The sequence below is a fragment of the Podarcis cretensis genome, assembly GCF_951804945.1.
Source record: "Podarcis cretensis genome assembly, chromosome: 17".
NCBI classification, from domain to species: Eukaryota; Metazoa; Chordata; class Lepidosauria; order Squamata; family Lacertidae; genus Podarcis; species Podarcis cretensis.
The window spans coordinates 36,363,387-36,385,113 of NC_137187.1; the positions used below are offsets into that span (position 1 = coordinate 36,363,387).

The following is a 21,727-nucleotide window of genomic DNA, read 5'->3' on the forward strand; positions in this document are numbered from 1 at the left end:
AGCTCCTCCCTCCCCACGGCACAAGTTTTAAATAATCTCAGCGACAGTTTCTTACCTGATTGCTAAAATCCACCATCACTTGCAGTATGGAACATGTAATATTTATGCTAGGACATTGGACCGGCCCTCGCATTTCCTGCTCCAGCTGCACGCCTGCCTTGTGACATCACACTTTGCTATTGTGAGTCCATGGTGCTGTCACCCACATCTACAGAAGCAGCCAAGTTGGGAGGCAAGCAGCTGTTCAAACCACCTTGGTATCAGAAGCAGCTTGGAAATCGGGAGGCAGGAAGAGGGCTCAGTTGGATGTCCGGTAGATATATGCTAGAATAAAGCTCTCTCCTGCTCTTTAGGTTTGTATTTATATACAATTATGAGCAAATGCACACTGAAACTGGAAACTGGGTGACTGTCAGGTAAAATTACTGAAGGGGCAGCCAAGAGCAAACAACAACAGAAAAAACTCTACTGAGTTGTCTTGGCATTTCGAACTTACATGAAGGCTTTTAGTTGCATAGAAATATTCACCGGTGTTCTTGTAAAAAGGGTTTTGTGCAGCAACAAACCCTTTTTTCACCTCATACATCAAACAGTCTGTTAGCATTTTAGCAATTTGATAACTCTTGATTTGTGTGTGTGTGGGGGGAAACAAACCTAGCAACACGGGACGCAGGTGGCACTGTGGTCTAAACCACAGAGCCTAGGGCTTGCTGATCAGAAGGTCGGTGGTTCGAATCCCCGCGAACCTAGCAGTTCGAAAGCACGTCAAAGTGCAAGTAGATAAATAGGTACCGCTCCGGCGGGAAGGTAAACGGCGTTTCCGTGCGCTGCTCTGGTTTCACCAGAAGCGCCTTAGTCATGCTGGCCACATGATCCAGAAGCTGTCTGCGGACAAACACTGGCTCTCTCAGCCTGTAAGGCGAGATGAGCGCTGCAACCCCAGAGTCGTTCGCGACTGGACTTAACTGTTTGGGGTCCCTTTACCTTTACCTTTAACCTAACAACAACTGTGTACTTCTGGGCTGCAAAGCTTGCTTGATGCCCATGCCCTGGTCACATGCCTGAAGTACAACACTACAAATATAATAAGGAAGTGACTGGGCCTATCTGCTCTCATTTTGCTTCTATAAAAAGTTTTTTAGAAATAATTTCTACTTTTTGTTCCTCCTAATGTCCCAAAACAAAATATTTATTTCTATACCGAGCCATTCAGAAAAAATAATAATGAAAAACTCGCCTTGGTCTAGATCGGTAAACAACAAATGCAAAGTGAGTGAGGAATTTAATAGCAAACAAGGCCCATACAAACCATAGTATGGGAGAGGGCAAGAAGCTCATAACTAGAATTTCTGTATTCACCTGCAGCTTGAGCTTGCTAATTGTTTTTACAGGGAAGGCTCCTGCGCCTTTAACTGCTGCTTGACAAGCAGAAATTCAGCAGGTGAGGCTTTAATCATCACTGCATCTGTATGTCCAAAATGTTTCATTTGCAAATTTTTTGGCTACATTTTAACAACTCTATCCAGGGGTTAGTAGGCTAATGCTTGGGAGACAGGACTCTTACTTTCGACGTGGCTATTGAGCAGAAAGTAAAAGCGCAGTTGAGCACACCGTGTTCAATTAAAGAAACAGAAAGAGAGATTTTCATACGCAATCAAAAAATATTTCAGCACAGCTGACAAAGGAACGCCCTCCCATCAGATGTCAAAGCGATAAACAACTACCTGACATTCAGAAGACATCTGAAGGCAGCCCTGTTCAGGGAAGTTTTTAATATGTGACATTTTAGTGTATTTTTCATCTTTGTTGGAAGCCGCCCAGAGTGGCTGGGGAAACCCAGCCAGATGGGCGGGGTACAAATAATAAATTATTATTATTATTATTATTATTATTATTATTATTATTATTATTATTATTATTAGAATGTGACTTTGCATTGAGACTGTGCTGCCACCTGCTGGAGCAAATAAATCACTACACCAACAGGCGCCTGCTGAAATTAAGAAAAGGCAGAGCCAAAAGTGATGTCTGAGCAACAGGCTCTGAAATTACACCCATTTCGTAAACAGCGGAAGAAATGTGTCAGCTTTGCCTTGACTGGTGCATTTTGACTGGTGAACCTGAATGCGTCCGGTTGAGCAGACGGGGATTGCTTCTCTCCTGATCCGACCAGCTCAGAGTAGTGGGCTCACAGGACGTGCGAGGGGATCCATGTGCGAAACAACCTACACATCTAACTGTACATGGAGCTCTCTGAGGAACACCTGGAGTGCAGTCTGAGGAGCTACCCAGAGGGATTTTTGCTCACGAGATTCTGAAAAGCTGTGCATTGGGGTGGGGGGAAATTGGAGACTGAAGAAAGGGAGGAGTGGGAAGGACACACAGGCTTGCTCTCCTAACCACTGAGATCCAAACAGGTCAGATCTCCAGTGAGGGAAAATCTTAACATGGAGGGTTTCCAGATGTTACAAGAAGCTAAGGTGGGGACAGAGGTTCTCACACCTGCCCTGGTCAACCAGCTGGGTGCCATATTGGGGGAGGGAAATTCAAAATCGGGGGGAAAAGTAATGAAATTTAAAAATCGAGAGCCAGTGTGGTGTAGTGGTTAAGAGCGGTAGTCTCGTAATCTGGGGAACCGGGTTTGCGTCTCCGCTCCTCCACATGCAGCTGCTGGGTGACCTTGGGCTAGTCACACTTCTCTGAAGTCTCTCAGCCCCACTCACCTCACAGAGTGTTTGTTTGTGGGGGAGGAAGGGAAAGGAGAATGTTAGCCGCTTTGAGACTCCTTAAAGGGAGTGAAAGGCGGGATATCAAATCCAAACTCTTCTTCTTCTTCTTCTAAACTGACTGTTTAACCAAGAGCCTCACCCAAACATATAGAGCAGTCTGAAACAGGGTATCCAAGTGCAAATGTAATCCCACGTGCCCTACCGGCAGCCCTTGTCACTGGTGCCCACTCCAGGGGCAAATTTTTGTTGTGGGTGCCTGGCCGCCAGCTCCACCACCTGCCGCTGCCACACACCATTGCCACCTGGCAGTTGCCCCCTGCCTCTGAGCACCACTGCCGCACGACCTTTGCCCCCCTACCACCACCTTACCCCTTGTGCTCAGGCAGAGGCTCAGACCCCGATTCAGACGCTGCGGCAGCGCTGGAGCATGGCACAACACAGCACCCACGAATTGGGCACCCACAGTGTGGGGCCCAAGTGGGCACGACTGGCCGTTGTTGTGGGGGGAATTATAGCACCTGGGGTGGAATGGTTGTGAGGTAGGGGAGGAACACACCAGCTTCCCTAAACCAGTGTGCAGTTGCCTCTGGCTCACATGCTTCCTTAAAAGAGGCAGGCAAAACACCTGAAACTGGTTCACAGTTTCTCTCTAGCTACACAGTTTGAGGATGCAGGCCTCCAGCTCTGTCACAGCCCTGGCAATGGGCTTGTCTCTTGGATATGTGCAGTTGTGTGGGTGAAGGCAGCCACTACTCCCCCCACCACCTCCAGACTTCTCACTTTTCTCCTCTCCATACTGCCCTCAGTCGCTCTGTTTTCTGTACAGTCTTCAATTCCTCCAGAATCTCCTGAACCAAGAAGGGTGGTATTTCAGGCAGGCCACAGGGCACCACATCCCACAGGATTGCATGCACATAGAAGCCTCTCTCATGCTTCCTAAACGCATAGCCTGCCAAGGGGTGGGAGGCAGGCTGACAGATGTGACTCCTCTCCTCATTGTGCATGGTGTGCTTGTGTGAACACCCTTTTCTACGAGCCTGATCCAAGTCCTATCTCCTTAGGCAAGCCACTGTCTCCCAACCTCAGTCTGGAGACAGTACCACACTCTGCCTTGATCAGACCACACTTGGAATCACCGAGTCCAGTTCTGGGCCCCACAATTTAAGAAATGTATTTGCAAGCTGTGTGCAGAAGAGGGCAAGCAAGATGATCAAGGGTCTGTCTTATGAGAAACAGTTAAGGGAGCTGGGTATGTTTAGCCTGGAGAAGAGAATATTGAGAGGAGATATGACAGTCCTCTTCAAATATCTAAAGGGCACCTGCGGGTTAGGGCGCCAGGGACTCATTTTATCGTCTATCGTGAAATGTGGGGATTGCACCGCCAAACGTTGTAGGGTCCAATTTGCAGGTGTTTGGCACCCTTTTTGAGTGAATCAGACGTTGCGTATTTGGCGAAACCATGACCCCGCGGGTTAGTGTGCCTACAGTTTCAAACAACAAGCGTTAATTCCAGAAGTAAGCTCATCACTCCTGTCTGCATTGTCAACTCACAAACCTGAACTTTCATTTACTCCAGATGGTGAGGAACAGGGGTCCCTCAGGTTTTGATCCTTGGTAGGTATAACAAGTATTATTTCATTTATTTTTAATATATATTGCTTAATTTCAGCAGAACTCATCTCAGGGTGGGATACAACATCATTACAAATCCCAAAGATTCATCAATCACATTCAAACCACCACAAACCAGACTTCTGTTAACTGGAAGAACAACCATAATTAAAACTACATATACTTAAAAACAACTGATGCTTAACAGGCACAAAGCAGACCACTACTAGTCTATGAATGCCTGGGCAAAATGATAGGTTTTTTACTTGGTGCCAAAATGAAAGTCACGTTGAAGCGTACCAAGAGCGTCCCTTTTCTCATTTCTAAATACAGAAAAGAATGCATTAGAACAGCCTTTGACATGCTGGTGCCGGCTGTGCTGAATGGAGCGAGTGGCAGCCCAAAACATATGGAGGGCACCAGGTTGGCAGAGGTTGCATTCGGAGGTGACTGTATTTATTCCCATGAAGAACTTGGGACCTGCATCAAGCTTTTGCTAAAGGCACAAATCAGACCAGGCTGTCTTTATGTGGTCACTTGGCCTGCCACCGTCCACCACTTCGCTCCAGTATCTCCTGGAGCATCTCTCCCTTTTAACACCGAAAACTGAAGTATGTAATTCTTAATGAGCACTTAAGAGAGCAGGACTGCTCAAGTGATAATGGCTGTTTGAGGGCAAATAAAGATACAACTGCCCACATCACTATTATAACATGCTCCCAGGAGGTCCAGACGTAATTCATCTGTCAAGGAAAGGGCTTTTAAAGGAGAGAAGAAATCAATGACCTAAGAGCCTTGTATGTAGTCAAATCATCTGTGACTAATCTTGTTCATTACGATTGTCTCTATGAGTTACTGTCATAGCAGGAAACTGCGGGGGGGTGGGGTGGGGGGTGGGCAGGGCGGGAGGAATGTGTAAAGGCTGGCTAATATCCAGCAATTTAATGTTCCTGGGAACTTGAAGCAAGTCTCAAAATAAGCAACCAGCAAAGGGGTTAAGTAAGACCTGCAGGCAGAAAATTTGTTGAATGCACTGCAGTCTTTGGGGCTAGTGGGGTGTCAGTTGTGGTGATGGCAGCAGTGTGATGCAAAATGGCAAACAACAATAGAGCCAGAGACAATCCTGTATATTTAAAGTGATAAAGGTAAAGGTAAAGGTACCCCTGCCCGTACGGGCCAGTCTTGACAGACTCTGGGGTTGTGCGCCCATCTCACTTAAGAGGCCAGGGGCCAGCGCTGTCCGGAGACACTTCCGGGTCACGTGGCCAGCGTGACATCGCTGCTCTGGCGAGCCAGAGCCGAGTGATATATGTTATTAAATAACTCTTAACAAAACCACTTTTAATTTTAGTAATAAATAAGTGCCAATGCACAGCTGCCAAATCTGTGGGAGGAAAATATGAATCCCTGTGACCCACATGTGTGGGGTAAATAACAACTGCCCAAAAATGGCTGGGTGCCTTGATTTAAAACACACTCTTTAGCGGGGGAGAGTCCCCAGTAGCAGAGTTTTAACTCACAAAGGTCAAGCAGCAGCATAGTGTGGGAATGTTGGTTATTAAACCCTTTTCATAATGGGTTGTGTACACTTGGTTGTGTACAGCACCCCTCTTTCTACCCCTTTTGCAATGAACAGACCACGCACTGCTAAGTAAGTTTAAAATACTTTACTTACAAAAGTCCCAAGAAGCAGCAAGGAGAACCAAGGAAGAATACTCTTGGGTAGAAAATACAAAAAGATTGCTTCAAACACATGCTCTAAGCTTGGAGCTCACTTAGGCACATCTTCCTTGGTCAGTTACATTGCACGAAGAAAGAGGGAACAGGAAGAGAAGGCTTTGCTTCCTCCCTCATCAGAAAAAAGGGGGCATGATCTGTCATGGTATTGACAGAGAACGCAGGGGAGGAGGACAGACAAGCAGAGGAAGGGGGGCCGGAAGTGCCAGTGGAGGAAAGGAGGGGAAGTCAGGAGGAGGGAAGGATCTCAGATGTTGGAGCAGAGCCTCAACTCCACACAGGAAGCTCTGGCACAAACAGCGATGCAGTGCCGGTTCCATCTGCTCAGGAAAGGAGAGGGTTAAAGAGAATGCCTCACCTCTTCTGCTGGAAAAGGGGCGAACGTAAATCACTCCGAGAATCTGACTCACAGGATTCGGACGTATAATTATGTGTGCTGCTTGTACATATGTAAAATAAAGGATGTATATATGTATCTCTGAGTGAGCATTTCTTGCGGAGAGCACTCACAAGCCATCACATGACCTGAGCCTAGGAATTTAACTCTATGGTCTTAACCCATTCATAAACTAACTAGTACTCATGCATAGTTATGTTTGACTGCAATTTCCCACAAAATCACCCTGATGCCTTTGGAAGCACTGACCAAAAAATTTATTTCTTAGTGAACAACTGAGTAGCTATACCACCTGAAGATGTCCCTTATATCCACATAAATGAAAGAGGTGGCCCGTCACTGTCGAACTTCCTGGATGCTTATACCAGCTGCCGAGGACGCCAACACCTCATTAAGCGTGCCTTGGAAGGTCAGGTCCTTCTTTGTGAAAAGGCGCTGTTGCAGTTCCTTGTCGCATAAGCCACACACAAACCAGCCATGGAGCATAGTCTCTAGATCAAGGAAACGGCAATGGCAAAAGCCACAATGAAAGCCGCCACTGATTTGGTTGGAGCTTGGTCCATTTGCTGGTGGGCTATTTCTGATGCTTGTAGTGGAAAGTGTTCTTGTAGTTTCTCCATTATGTCCTTGAATGAACCCCAGGTTGGTGACCTTACTGGCTGCGAGGTAGAACTCAAGCTTGGCAGCATGTAAGTCCCATTTTCCCAGGACCGCTCTGTCAAATTCATCAATGTGGCCCTGTGTGGCCATAATGTTCTGCTCCGAGCACACCTTGGCAGCGGCCAGAATTGAACCAAGGCAGTGGTCTCACCCTCAATAGTGGTTTCAGCTCCGTCTAGCCTACCCATCCTAACGTCCCACCTTCATTGCCAGTAAAGCGTACATGGGTTTCTATGAGGCAAAACATTGTGATTACAGCAAGAGACTTTATTGAGCTAACAAAACAGAACAGTCAAAGGGGGCAAAGCATCTGCTTATATGTATTTCTGAAGGCCTGAGCCACTCCCACTCTCAACGTGATTGGCCGTCTAAACCTCCAAGAGCTTAAGAGCCAATGCCAGTAGCCCAAACCCTGGAAATAATACATGATTGGATATCATGTATCGAATCAGAACACAGGGCTCAGAATCCTAGTCCAGACTCAAGCTCAGATGAACACAGACCATCGCATACATAACAGTTGGCTCTGCAAATCTGCTCTCACCTGAATACAAGTTGATGCTGAGGCATACAAGACACATCTGTTGTCTAGATTCTCTAGCTACTTACTGTATTTACTCAAATGTAATATGTACCTTTTTCGGCCAAATTACGTCGTGAAAATTAAGGTGCACATTAGATTTGATGGCGCATTTACATTCACCAGCAAATACTTTTTTTGGTTCAAGGTTTTGCAAAGGTTTTGCAAAGGTTTTGCAAACTGAGGTGTGCATTATATTCAGTGTTGCATTAGATTCGCATATATACAGTAAGTTCTGATTTGACGGTTCTACCATCTTTAGCTCTGTTGACAAAGCTAAGTATGGAAGATGAGCAGTGTCTGAAAGCTGTGAAATCACTTGGAAGAAAACAGACAACCTGTACCACCACGTTGAGAGAAGATATAGCCAGGGCCAGCCCTACCACTAGGCAGAGTGAAGCAGCTGCCTCAGGTGGCAGATACTGGGCAGGGGTGGTGCAGGGAGCAGTAGCTATCTGTCCTCTGGAGGGCAATGTATTTCCACCAGCATCAAAATATGATTATATTGCCTATCTATTCAACTTTTATAAATGACATGGGGGAGCTATCCTGTCCCTTCACCTCCAGCAGCAAAATGTCTTGGGCTGATTCTGAAAACAATCACCAGACACTACCAGCAGGGCAAAAATGACTATGACCTACCCAAATGCCTAGCTGCTGTGCTCAGAAATGACATCCCCTCCCCTCCCTCTTGACTCCTCTCCTAGTATGAAACAATCTCTGCTTGCAATTTTGCAATGAAGTGTTTGTTTCAACCTCTTTTGTAATCTACAGTGGTGCCTCGCAAGACGAAATTAATCCGTTTCGTGAAGCTCTTCGTATAGCGTTCTTTTCGTCTTGCGAAGCAAGCCCATTGACAGCTTAGCGGATTAGCGCTATTAGCGGTTTAGCGGCTTTTAGCGGATCAGCTGATAAGTGGCTTATCAGCGGATCAGCTGATAAGCGGCTTAGGAAAAGGAGGGGGGAAGGGAAAAAACCCCGCAGGAACTCGCAAGACATTTCGTCTTGCGAAGTAAGCCCATAGGGAAATTCATTTTGCGAAGCGCCTCCAAAACGGAAAACCCTTTCGTCTAGCGGGTTTTCCGTCTTGCGAGGCGTTCGTCTTGCGGGGCACCACTGTACTGCCATGATATAAGCTCTCCCCTTGGGTTTGGACTGTGTGCATTTTCCAGATTCCTGTTTTCTTTTGTGGTGCCTGACCATGTCATGCACAGTGAGGGTCTTCTTTGAATCCACAACTCCCCTCCCCCCGCCCTGCAAAGTGCTACTAAAATAATTCTGCATGCTGCCAAAGCGTTTGGCCCCAAGACAGCACCTGAGATGAGGCAGAGGTAAACAAATGGAGATTACTTCAGCCAGGAACAAAGAAGCCCCCTGTCAAAATCCAACAGAGGGATTTGATTTTGGGTGTTGCAACAAAGCGAGGGGAAGGTTTCCTGCCAAGCTAACAATGCACTGTACTCTGCAATTAATACTCTTGGCTCCCTCCAATTACCATCTTCACAGACGCTTATGAAAAACAGGTGTCTCCTTTGTTTCCCTTTATTCCGCCTTTCTGGCGACACAATTAGGAGTAGGCCTCCTGACAACGAGGGCAGAGTCCCCTTTGTTGAAACTCCTCAACAGCGGTGAAGGTGGCAGCCAGCACATGGACCCAAGAGTTGAGTCACTGCGCTCACAACAGCCTCAAAGTGCGTCACTGGAACAGAACAAAGCTGCCACCACTTAAGAACCACAGTTCTGGGGACAGAAGGGGAAGGGACTTGTCTAAGGGTGCTCTTTAAATCTGCTTCCAGAGGCATCTCTTGAGGACTCTATTCAACCGTCCTTTCTGCATTGTGAACCCAGGCCCTGCTCTCCCCATGAACATTGAGGCCAATCAGTGCTTTTCACTCCACTCTAAGCCTCAGTTCACTACTTCCTTTCCCCAGTGAGGCTCCTGTGCTGGTTAACAGTTAGAATAACAGCTTCTGCAGCAGCTCAGATATAAGCCATGTCAGAAATTTGGGGTGGTCTGGGACCTGAAAGGAAACCCTTGCTAAAAAGTCTTATGTCAACCAGGAGGCAGTACTTCCTGACCATAGCTGTCAACTTTCCCCTTTTCTTGCGAGGAATCCTATTCGGAATAAGGGAATTTCCCTTTAAAAAAGGGAAAAGTTGACAGCTATGTTCCTGACTGCCTCACCCTGGAACCACTGGGGAAAGTGCTTTTAGTGATAATGCCTGAAGACCTATCAACTGGGATCTCTTATTTCAGGTGTGAGGGACGCGGGTGGTGCTGTGGGCTGAACCACAGAGCCTAGGGCTTGCTGATCAGAAGGTCGGCGGTTTGAATCCCCGCAATGGGGTGAGCTCCTGTTGCTCGGTCCCTGCTCCTGCCAACCTAGCAGTTCGAAAGCACATCAAAGTGCAAGTAGATAAATAGGGACCGCTCCGGCGGGAAGGTAAATGGCGTTTCCGTGCGCTGCTCTGGTTCACCAGAAGCGTCTTAGTCATGCTGGCCCATGACCTGGAAGCTGTACACTGGCTCCCTCGGCCAGTAAAGCGAGATGAGCGCCGCAACCCCAGAGTTGTCCGTGACTGGACCTAAAGGTCAAGGGTACCTTTACCTTTACCTATATCAGGGGTGAGCAGTTGCGACTGCTCCCATTTACCTCTCTTGCACTATTGGTTTACAGACACGAGGGCCTCAGTGGATTCTCCCCTCTTCACTCTCCAGCACAGAGCACAGCCAGAAAGGGACCACTGCTCAGTGACTGAGGTGATATGCCTAGCATTGCGAAAGGTCCCAGGTTTAATCTAAGCGTCTCCAGTTTAAGAAGATCTGGAAGCAGGATGATGAGGGGGCCACCAGGTGGCGCATTGGAAGATGGCCGACAATAACATCTCTCCGACCCACTTGAGGTAATTAAGAGGCTGCTATGGGAAGTATGCAGCCTTCCCGGCCACCCCCAAGGAGATGGGGGGGACTGCCTTGCCAGCGGTGTCCATAATTCACCCCCGGATTCGAAAGAAGGGGGTGCGGACACTTGGCACAAGCCCTCGGGTGAAGTCGGCTCTTCCTGACGCTGTCTCCAATCAGTGCACTGGTTCGCTTTAGCTCAAAATATATAATTGGAAATATATAATTGGAAAGAAGCTAAAGCACATACATCAAGCGAAGATCGGGAGTTAAGACTGCTGATTAATGGATCTCTGTGAGCGGAGCGACGGGCGGGACAAATAAATCAAGTGATGAATCACCATTAAGAGACTGGTATGTTTGGAGTGAAACGGAAAGGGGGTGGAGGAAAAAACTTTTCTTTTTTTTGCCTTATGTGAGTATTAATAACCCTCCACCCCAGAGAGAAGAATCGTTGCAATTTATTAATCACAAGCAGGAATTCAAGAACTGTGTGGAGTGAATTACTGATCAAAGAGAGGATTGGTAAACATCGGAGAACGGAGGAAAGTTTTATGATGCAGTTTTAAATGGCGTCTTGCCAAGACAGGCTTGCCTAAGAAGGACGGGGGGAGGAGGACCAGGGTCATCGGAATGTGAATGGTGATGGAATGTGATCTAGACCTGGCAGAGCCCCCTGAGATATGCTTGGCAAGCCTGGGAAAATCAACGGAAAGACTGAGGGAAAGTTTTTTACGGAGGTATGGAAAAGGCGTCTGTCCTTATGTGATATGATTTTTGGAGAGTGTAAAACCCACACAGGGGATGTTTGTTTTCAACCCGCTTGTGAAGATTATCAGAGATCGCAAAGAAAGAAATATATGATGATAACAACAAGAAGATGAGGAAAGTAACAAAGAGACTACCTGGACAGAACTGGATAGAACTGTCTAATTAAAGCAGCAATATAAGTGATGCTTGGACCCCTGTTCGGAGCTTGAAGTATGGGTACCGCCAACAAAAATTTAAAAATCTGGCTGTATAATTTGGAACTAATGTGATTTGGAAATAATGTGATTTGATTGGCCTGTTAATAAAAATTATTATTTTTTTTTAAAAAAAGGAAGCAGGATGAAGAGGAAAGGCCTTTTTATGAGACTCTGGAGAGTCCCTGCCAGTTCTGAGACAGTCTAAGCTGGGGCGATGCAGCTTCCTATATTGCTATGAAAACATTCAGCCATGCTGTGTTCCCAGCCCCAGAAATGTTATGGGGTCCATGGACTGCCCCTTCCCATTCAAGTAAATAAATAAAAATACTTAACTAACTGACCAATTGGGTCACAGATAACTCGGTTCTGCCCCCCATCTGACCCCCCCCCCAAAAAAAATCCTGGCTACGCACATGACGGGATCATGTGAGAGATGCCACCATGTGTTGCTGATTTATGCACATATAGGCTTTAAGAATGCCACTGTCACAGACATTGCCACTGCCAGGCTATGGGCACTGAGCGCAGGCTGAGTTGTTTTCCAGTAGAAGTTAACTGAGAATTGCCGTGAGGGGGGAGTCCTACATCTGAGCCCAGAATGAAGTTTCAAAATGAACAAGATGGCTGTTTTTAATTCAGTCAAGAACCCTGCAGTATTTATAAGCTGCATTTCAAGCCTGAAGCACTACTGGTATCATTCACAAATGGATGTACTCTATCTGAAGTAGCTCATTGATCCTCTGCATCCAATATTATCATCATGGGTTTGTATCAATTTGTAACTTGGCAAGTGCAAGAGTCCAGCCCTATGCTTAGTCACTAGGAGCATGGACACTTCTTGAGCGTTTGAAACCTTCACTTTGTGAAAGTTTTGGTAGCTGGGATGAGCCCTAAAGTGATTTTCAAGGCATAAATGGGAGCTCAGTCTAACACTTAGTCAACACTATGTCATGCTACCTCTTAATATTTCTTTAATAAATGCAATAGAACAATTCTCTAGCCTTCCAGCTCCAACCAATTAAAAAAAATAACAGAACTTCCCCTGCAGTGAGGCTCAGAGAACTCGAAAATCTGGAATATATGGAATTTGGAATATATGGAATTGGCTGAGATGACTGGCAGAATCTGGGACCAAGGAGAAGAGTCGGTGGAAGAAGATTGGAAAAAATTTAAAGTATATCTTCAAAAATATTGTAAAATTAAGGATTGTTGGAAAGATGTTGGAAAAAGAAAATTAGGTGGTTTTGGTAGAAATGACATAAAGGATTAAGTAAAAATGAATTGATGAAAGAGAGAATGTAAAATTACAATATATTAAATCAAATTATTAAGATAAAAACAAGGTTGGAAGGATTTGCTGAAATAACAATTTGAACTAGAATACAAAAAAGGAGGTGTGAGGAGGCCAAGGAAATAAGTAAAGGAAGAAAGTTATGTAAAGGTTTAATCGGTTCTTTTTCTTTTTTAAATGATTGTAATTTTTCTGTCCTTTTTCTTTTTTCTTTTGTAATCTTCAAAATTCTGAATAAATATTATTTTTTTAAAAAAGAGAGAACTCGAAAATCTTGCCTCTCAGCCCATCCTTCTCTAACCACTGCACAACTTTCCGTCCCATGCGGCTCATCATCCAAAGTGATTTAGGGACAAAGGATTTTAACCTGTATTTTAAATTAGGTCCGTCCCCCCCCCCCCCAATTATGTTTTTACTGTAATTTTACTGGTGTTAGCCACCCTGAGCCAGGCTCTGGTCAGGGAGGGCGGAGTATAAATTTATAAATTTATTTATTATTATTATTATTACATGCAAAGCACACAAGAAAAGAAAATGCAGAGAAGTGGAGTTCTAGGAACCAGAGATATTCTAAAGAAACCTTCTGCAACAGCAAGAAGAAAATGAATGGAACCCAAACACATGGTGAAGTAACAGCAACTTTTCCTAAGAGCTGAGAGAATGGGGATTAGTTGGGCCCCCCACCCGCTGTCACAACCTTTGGGAAATGCCCCTCCACCTTTTTGGGGAAAGAATTCTACATCAAGTTTGGAAACCATGGTTAATGACTCCCTAGAAGTAACAACATCTGCCAGTAGAGGGTACTCTTGTCTTCTATTCAACATCACAGTGAACACATAAGTTTCCCTTTCTGTCTCTCAGTCCAGGCAGCGGCTTCCTCCTTCCAGGGTTATGATACAGGCCCCAAAGGTGCCCATTCAAATTACGAATCTTGAAGTGTCCTGTTTTCTTCTTGAAGGCCAGATAAAGCCACTGTGTAAAGGTAAAGGTAAAGGTAAAGGGACCCCTGACCATTCGGTCCAGTCATGGCCGACTCTGGGGTTGCAGTGCTCATCTCGCTTTATTGGCTGAAGGAGCCGGTGTACAGCTTCCGGGTCATGTGGCCAGCATGACTAAGCTGCTTCTGGCAAACCAGAGCCGTTTACCTTCCCTCTGGAGCGGTACCTATTTATCTACTTGCACTTTGATGTGCTTTTGAACTGCTAGGTTGGCAGGAGCAGGGACCGAGCAACGGGAGCTCACCCCATTGCGGGGATTCAAACCGCCGACCTTCTGATCAGCAAGTCCTAGGCTCTGTGGTTTAACCCACAGCGCCACCCTTGTCAACTGTGTAAATAACATCAAACCACTGAAGAGGTGGGGTGCTCTGAGAAGCTCATGTGTGTGTGTGGGGGGGGGGGCTGCTGGCATGTTCTACTGCCTGAGAACCTGCAGCTTCCTGCTTGTATTTTATTTTTTCCACTGCAAGGCTTCGAAACATCTGCTCATTTCCAAAAGAATGCACATTGTTTTCCAGCCACTAATCTAAGGGTAATAGGAAGCAGTTGAAAGGATTAACAAAGTGCCAATTAAATAACTCCCCCCCCCCACCGCTCCAACCCATGACTGGGCAGGGTTCCATGAAATCCATGTGCTTTGTTTCAGCTGAGGCTCCTTGATGAGAAATCACAAGCAAGGCAGAATCCTGACAATTCAAAGCTGTTGCAGAGAAGGCGCAGAGTTCGCTGTTCTGCATGGCAGAAGCATAGCTGTAGAAAGTTACTGTATTTTTTGCTCTATAAGACTCACTTTTTCCCTCCTAAAAAGTAAGGGGAAATGTATGTGCGTCTTGTGGAGCGAATGCAGGCTGCACAGCTATCACAGAAGCCAGAACAGCAAGAGGGATTGCTGCTGCTTTCACTGCGCAGCAATCCCTCTTGCTGTTCTGGCTTCTGAGATTCAGAATATTTTTTTTCTTGTTTTCCTCCTCCAAAAACTAGGTGCGTCTTGTGGTCTGGTGCGTCTTATAGAGCGAAAAATACGGTACTTCCCAATGTCCTTTCCCAACAGCATAGAAGAATGTATTCTTCTGGTTTCTTCTATCGTGTGGGTTAGATGGCACGATGGCAGAGGAGCTGGCATTAGCAGACGGCCTCTCATATATTAAAGAAGCAACTCCAAGAATGCTTTGCCCTGAATGTGCTGATAATGTGCTGAAGATGCTACAAAACCAAGAGAAGAGGGATTCAGAATGGTCCAGAATCTGGGCTTCAGATAATATGGAGCACAGGAAAGCTGAAAACATTTTACCCATTGCCGGAGGGAGCGAGCATGGGAAAACCCTAATTTCACATGGACATTGATGCAGCCTGACTGGAAGTTTCTCCTAGAGAAGTTACTTCCATTAAGACAGTGGTTCCTACCCCTTTTTTTGACCATGCCTCACCTAAGCATCTCTAAAATCCTGATGCCCATAGCTGTCAACTTTTCCCTTTTCTTGCGAGGAATCCTATTCGGAATAAAGGAATTTCCCTTTAAAAAAGGGAAACATTGACAGCTATGCTGATGCCCCCTCCCGACATATAATTCTTATTATTCAAAAAGCGAACTATTCACGTGGAAGAAGCCAAAAAGGTCATTAACTTGGTCTAACTCATTCTCGAACTGCCCCCCTTAAATATCAAATGCCCCCCCTATGGGGCGGGTGCCCCATGTTGGGAACCACAACATTAAGACGAACAGGAGCTGTGTATGTAGTACGCTTGCACAGCTCTTATTCATTTCTCTGGGGATTGTCCAAGCCAGTATTTTGGTGGGTTATGCCCCATGGGCCCAAAACATGCCTCTTTTACTCTGTGGCCCTGAATAAAAGATAACACAAATAAGCCAGCTTCATGGGAAGGTTGCTTCTGCAGGAAAATTAGTTTCTATTATTCTTTGACAATTTGAAGGCTGTGCTTTGCTGCCAGAGCATCACTGATCTGAACAGAATGGCAAAGTCACCAACTGAAGAAGCCTAAATCATGCCTTCATTCTCGTAGGCCATCTACATAAAAAAACCCCACTTAAGACCTTCACAAACTTGTGCAGCTTGTATTTTGCTTTTCAAGAGAAACAAATATTGCAGCTTGTTTTGTGAATAGGCTTTTTCTTTGTTTTCTTCTTCTTCTTTTTTTTTTAAAAAAGGGTCTCTCTCTGTTTCAACACCAAACAAAAGGCATGCATTTCTGTACAACAAACCAATTCATCCTCTTCTTATTTGTATCACGTCCATCGTGGCATTTGTAATCAGTTTTGCTCTTTAAAGAATTGGCCGCCTGGTGAGGAAGCTTATGTAATACAACAGCTTCCTCTCATACTCTGCCTATTCCAAAAACAGCTAGACTGATCAAAGATATCAACAGTGCTAAGAGCAGTCCCTGCTGGACTGGACCAAAGCCTTAGCTAGTTCAGTGACAACCATATGTCCCAGGAAGCTTACAAGCAAAACCCCAGCATCTGGCTATCCAGAGGTATCCTGCCTCTGTAGTAATGCAGCTTTCATTTAGGCTTCGTGGCTAATACCCGTTGATAGACCTAACCATCAGCAAATCTCACTAATCCTGTATAAAAGCTGTCAAGACAGCTTGTGGCAGCAAATTCTTTAAGTCAGGTGAAGTTGTGTTGCTGGGAACTGCCAACAGCCCCAGTCAGCCTGGCCAATGGCCAATTGCCAGCAGTTATGGGAGCTGTATTCCACAACGCCTGTAGGGGCAACGGTATCCCACCCCATTCCAATATAGTTCTGTTTTGGGAGAACGTAAGCATGATATACATTGCCCAGAGTAATGCTGACAATATCATGGGAGATTTGAGTCAAAAGAAGAGGCAGCATCCAGCAGTTCCAGAACAGTGTGTCAGAACTGACATGGCACTCTGTTTCTGCTCATGCTAAAAACACAAGACACGTGATCATACCGGCTCCCCAACCTCCCAGTGCTGCTAGTGGGCTATTCCAGTCCCCAAGTCACTGAGAGCCAGTCTCATAGGAACCAGACAGAGCCACGAACCAGGAAAGACTTGCTTTGTATCTCACCTCAATATAATGAACTCACTATGTGCTGTAAGCCGCCCAGAGTGGGTGGGGAAACCCATCCAGATGGGCGGAGTATAATATAATAATAATAATAATAACAACAACAACAATAATAATAATAATAATAGAGATAAGGCAAGCTGCAGTTCTCTCAGACCCACATCTGCAACAGGGCTTTTATAAGCATTAAGCTTGTGGCCTGGATTCAGCTAAGTAGTTTTGCAAGTGGCAGCCCAAACTAGGGCTTCTGCTAGTGCAACAAGCCTTTCCCTCTTTCTTTTCTCCACCAATTGGCCCAGAGCCCAAGGTGGTGGTGGGGAGAGTTCCCAGAACAGTGCCCAGGGAAAGAGCAGGGCAGATCACTCCATCAAAGAAATACAGAAAAGCTTGTGCTGACAAAGCAATCTGCTTAATGCTACGTTGAATTCCTCCCTATGTATGTATTTACTACTACTACTACTACTACTACTACTAAAACATGGTAGTATGGCATGCTCTTGTTCAGAGTTCCCATCAGCCAGCCAGGTTTCCTCCTCATCCCCCCACCCACCCTCAGGAGACCTTCATTCCTTTCCACTGATCTTCAGTCCCCAACTGTGCAATGAGCTGTCAGTCAAATTTCCATGCCCACTGAGCGTGCTCCGTCCTCAATGGGCTATTTGGGGGCTTCCCCTCCCTTAATGACCCCCCCCCCCGTAAATATTTGTGCCTGTGTATGTGTGTTTCTGTAAACTTTGAGGTTTCTCCAAGCCTGTGGATGATATACAGATGGTGACATTTTGGCTCCATAAGGAGCCTACTGTAGGATTATTATAGGTAAAGGTAAAGGTACCCCTGCCCGTACGGGCCAGTCTTGACAGACTCTGGGGTTGTGCGCCCATCTCACTTAAGAGGCCAGGGGCCAGCGCTGTCCGGAGACACTTCCGGGTCACGTGGCCAGCGTGACATCGCTGCTCTGGCCAGAGCCAGAGCCGCACACGGAAACGCCGTTTACCTTCCCGCTGGTAAGCGGTCCCTATTTATCTACTTGCACCCGGAGGTGCTTTCGAACTGCTAGGTTGGCAGGCGCTGGGACCGAGCAGCGGGAGCGCACCCCGCCGCAGGGATTCGAACCGCCGACCTTTCGATCGGCAAGCCCTAGGCGCTGAGGCTTTAACCCACAGCGCCACCTGCGTCCCCGTAGGATTATTATATGGGATGGTAAAATTGTTATTAAACATTGAGCTATATGCATCTCATTCTGTTTAAGCACCACGTGCCTAATCCAGACATAAGGTGGGAGAGAGAATTCCTCCATGATTTCTGGGCAAGCATGTTTTTATATGCTGTGTTTTTCCAAGTAGCAACCCAAGCAGCCCAAGAGAGAAGCATCAGATAGCAGGCATTTTATGTCATGCTTCATTGGGTGATAAAGGCACTTTGCATCCCCAAATGATAATTTGAGTGTAGATGGCTCCTGACCCGCAAATGCCATGCCTTGCTTGCACCTAGGCCGGCTGCCACTTGCTGTTGAATGGCAAAATACTGTTTCTTGACAGCCCAACCAGGAACCGCCTGATATCTCCGAGAGCCGATCAAAATCACATCAAACAATTTCAAGCACCTCTTAATATAGGGATGGAACTGGCAGTGACTGCCAGCTCAATGAGTCACAGAATAATAGAATCACAGAATTGTAGAATTGGAAGGGACCCCAACGATCATCTATTCCAACCCCCTGCAGTGCAGGAATCCCAACTAAAGCATCCATGGCAGATAACCATCCAACATCTGCTTAAAAACCTCCAAGGAAGGAGAGTGCCACTCTGTTCCACTGTCAAACAGCTCTTACTGTCAGAAAGTTCTTTCTGATGTTATGCCGGAATCTCCTTTCTTGCAAGCTGAAGTCATTGGTTTGGGTCCTACCCTCCAGAGCAGGAGAAAACAACCTTGCTCCATCTTGCATGTGACAGTCCTTGAGATATCTGAAGATCTGTACACGTTCCCGCTTGCCAATAAAGGTAAAGGTAAAGGTACCCCTGCCCATACGGGCCAGTCTTGACAGACTCTGGGGTTGTGCGCCCATCTCACTTAAGAGGCCAGGGGCCAGCGCTGTCCGGAGACACTTCCGGGTCACGTGGCCAGCGTGACATCGCTGCTCTGGCGAGCCAGAGCCGCACACGGAAACGCCGTTTACCTTCCCGCTGGTAAGCGCTCCCTATTTATCTACTTGCACCCGGAGGTGCTTTCGAACTGCTAGGTTGGCAGGCGCTGGGACCGAGCAGCGGGAGCGCACCCCGCCGCAGGGATTCGAACCGCCGACCTTTCGATCGGCAAGCCCTAGGCGCTGAGGCTTTAACCCACAGCGCCACCTGCGTCCCGCACAATGAGGACATCTTGCCAATGAGGACATCTTAAATAGTGGTGCCAAGAACTGGACACAGGACTCCAGGTGTGGTCTGAGCAAGGCAGAATGGAGTGGGACTATTACCTTTCTTGATCGGGACACTAGACTTACTTCAGTACTCAGAACACCTGCAAGTCCCTCTCAAAAGTCCTCCACTCTGTCGCTCTCCCCTCATGCATCTTATTCCCCTTCTGGGAAGCTGTTTTATAATAAATAATATTATTGGTCTGTCTAGCTAAGAGATCTAGACAGGGCACTTTCTCAGTCCCACATCAAAAGGCTGGTCACTGACCTTGGGACCATTTGCATGCATAGCTTGGGCTCCAACACTGAACTAAGGTCCTTCCCAAAATTCATGCCCCATGTTTTGCTAAGACTCAAATCATTTTTCTTCCAGTTACTTGACAAAAAAAAGTAAACACAGCACTGAAAAGGCGTACCGGAAATGCTATCACTCTGAAGGCAAAGTCTCCAAGAAACACACACATTGTGCAACTGTGTACACTTTTCATAGCATACAAATTAAATAACAGAATTTTCCAAATGTACACCAGCTGCAGAACTTGATTCTAGGCCTGGCTCTTGCATAATCTGGGAATTTTTTAAAGTAAAAAACAGGGTTGCTGGGTCTGCATGTGTGTGTAGGCTGTGTGGTGCCCTGTAGATTCTGTGGACTCCCAATTACCAGGGATGATGACACCTAGAGTCCAACAACATATGGAGGGCATCACATTGTGTATCCCACACAGTGTGGCACACAGGGATGTGGTAGTGCAGCTGCTCCCACAATAAACCCCATCCCTTCATACAGCTCTTATCTTGGTCCCATATTTCTTCTGCAGTTTGTTATAGCTGTGTCTATTATCCTACGTGGGTCTCAAACAAGCAAGCAAAAAACAACCTAGTCTTTGAACATTAATACTGCCACCATTGGTTAAAAAAACAAAAACCTCTGGTGACCACTAAGTGTCTCTTAGGGTGTCTTCCCCATTAGCCTGGGGATGGGAAGCGCTTTTCGGCCTGAGGGCCACATTCCCTCTTAGTCAACCTGTCAAGGGCCACATATGCTTGTGGTGCCCTCACAATCAATAGTGCAGCCAACCAAAGTGGGCAGGGCCACCATTTCGTGCACACCTAAGTATGGTAAATTACACAAATTCATGCACAACACACATGTACAAAGCACACCATACGAGGCTTTTTTAGGGAGATAGCATGTCTCAAAGCATATACAAAGCTTCTTTCCCCATGACAGGAAACATCTTTTTAAAAAAACAAACACCAAACCCTCCCCCCAAATAGCCCTGTCTTATAACAACACCAGGTGCAGAACTGTTGCTTTTTTTGCTTTCCATCCTCCTGTGCTCTAGCGACTGACCAGGAGGAAGGAACTGTGGCCCTTTGTGACCACGATGGACAAGAGAGGTCAGTGCCCTTGGCAGCGGAAAACCCTCTTTCTGAGAACCAAGCATGCCGTCCCCTTGAGGTGGATGCGGCCTGACAGGTAAAGCCAGAGCTGCTGTTTGTCTTGTCACCACAAAGGTCATGCCATCGCCTTCCAAGGGTACATCTTGCTGCCATGATTTATTGAACAGGCCCTGCGGCTCTTGCTAAGCTCCCAGCAGTCAGCGGCTGACTCACTCTCTCCCCTCCCCTCCCTCCCCCTGCTCTTTCCCAGCCAGCTAAATTCCCACCGACTCACTTGGCAAAGAATCCTAGCTGATCCTAAAGCACAGGGTCCTCCCTCCCTCTCCGTTTACCAGCAGGACCACTGCGAGGAATTCCTGCGTCTGGATAGCTGGATAGAAGTCAAGAGGGCTTCGTGGATTCTGCACACAAGCGAGACAAAATTGTCCCAGCATTGAGCTGGCACTTGGACTCAGGAATTCTGGTGTGGCCCTTCAGCCTGGGGTCAGCAGCCCTCTTCAGGTTGTGCTCTGCATCTCCTTGAGTTCTTTTGCTCGGCTGGAACATGTCCTTGAAACGAAACTGCAATCAAGCCTCTTATTTTCTCGCAGCGGCTACAGAGTGTTGTGTGAAATGTGTGTGTTCCAGTGCTTGGTGTTCCCACTCATCTTCCTAGCCCCTGGGGCAGAGAAGACAAGCAACATGGCCTCGTGGAATGCCCCACTCTCACCAAGTTTCAGCAAGAGGTGGGGTGGAAGGGAGGAAGGAAGGGGCAGGAGGTGGCACAATGGGATGGTCCGCTCCTGCTAGTATGTGCAGCGCTGGGGAATATGGCAAAAATTGAGGCAGAGACTGAGAAATCCTAGGTCCTAATATACAGTACAGTGGTACCTCGGGTTAAGAACTTACCGTATTTTTCGCCCTATAAGATGCACCGGCCCATAGGATGCACCTAGTTTTTTTTGGGGGGGGAATAAAGGGGGAAAAATTATTTCCCCCCCCCCA

General features: G+C 46.6%; 1 protein-coding gene and 1 long non-coding RNA gene across 3 annotated transcripts in view; one reads left to right on the forward strand and one right to left on the reverse strand.

Moving 5' to 3' along the window:
- The window catches only part of PDE4A (phosphodiesterase 4A), a 357,141-nt gene that overhangs the window by 121,881 nt on the left and 213,533 nt on the right, over positions 1-21,727 (reverse strand). The window lies entirely within an intron of this gene.
- Positions 57-21,218, forward strand: LOC307206796. Its single transcript, XR_013834502.1, has 3 exons — positions 57-353; positions 4,306-4,343; positions 21,079-21,218. It is a non-coding gene; the product is annotated as an uncharacterized lncRNA (long non-coding RNA).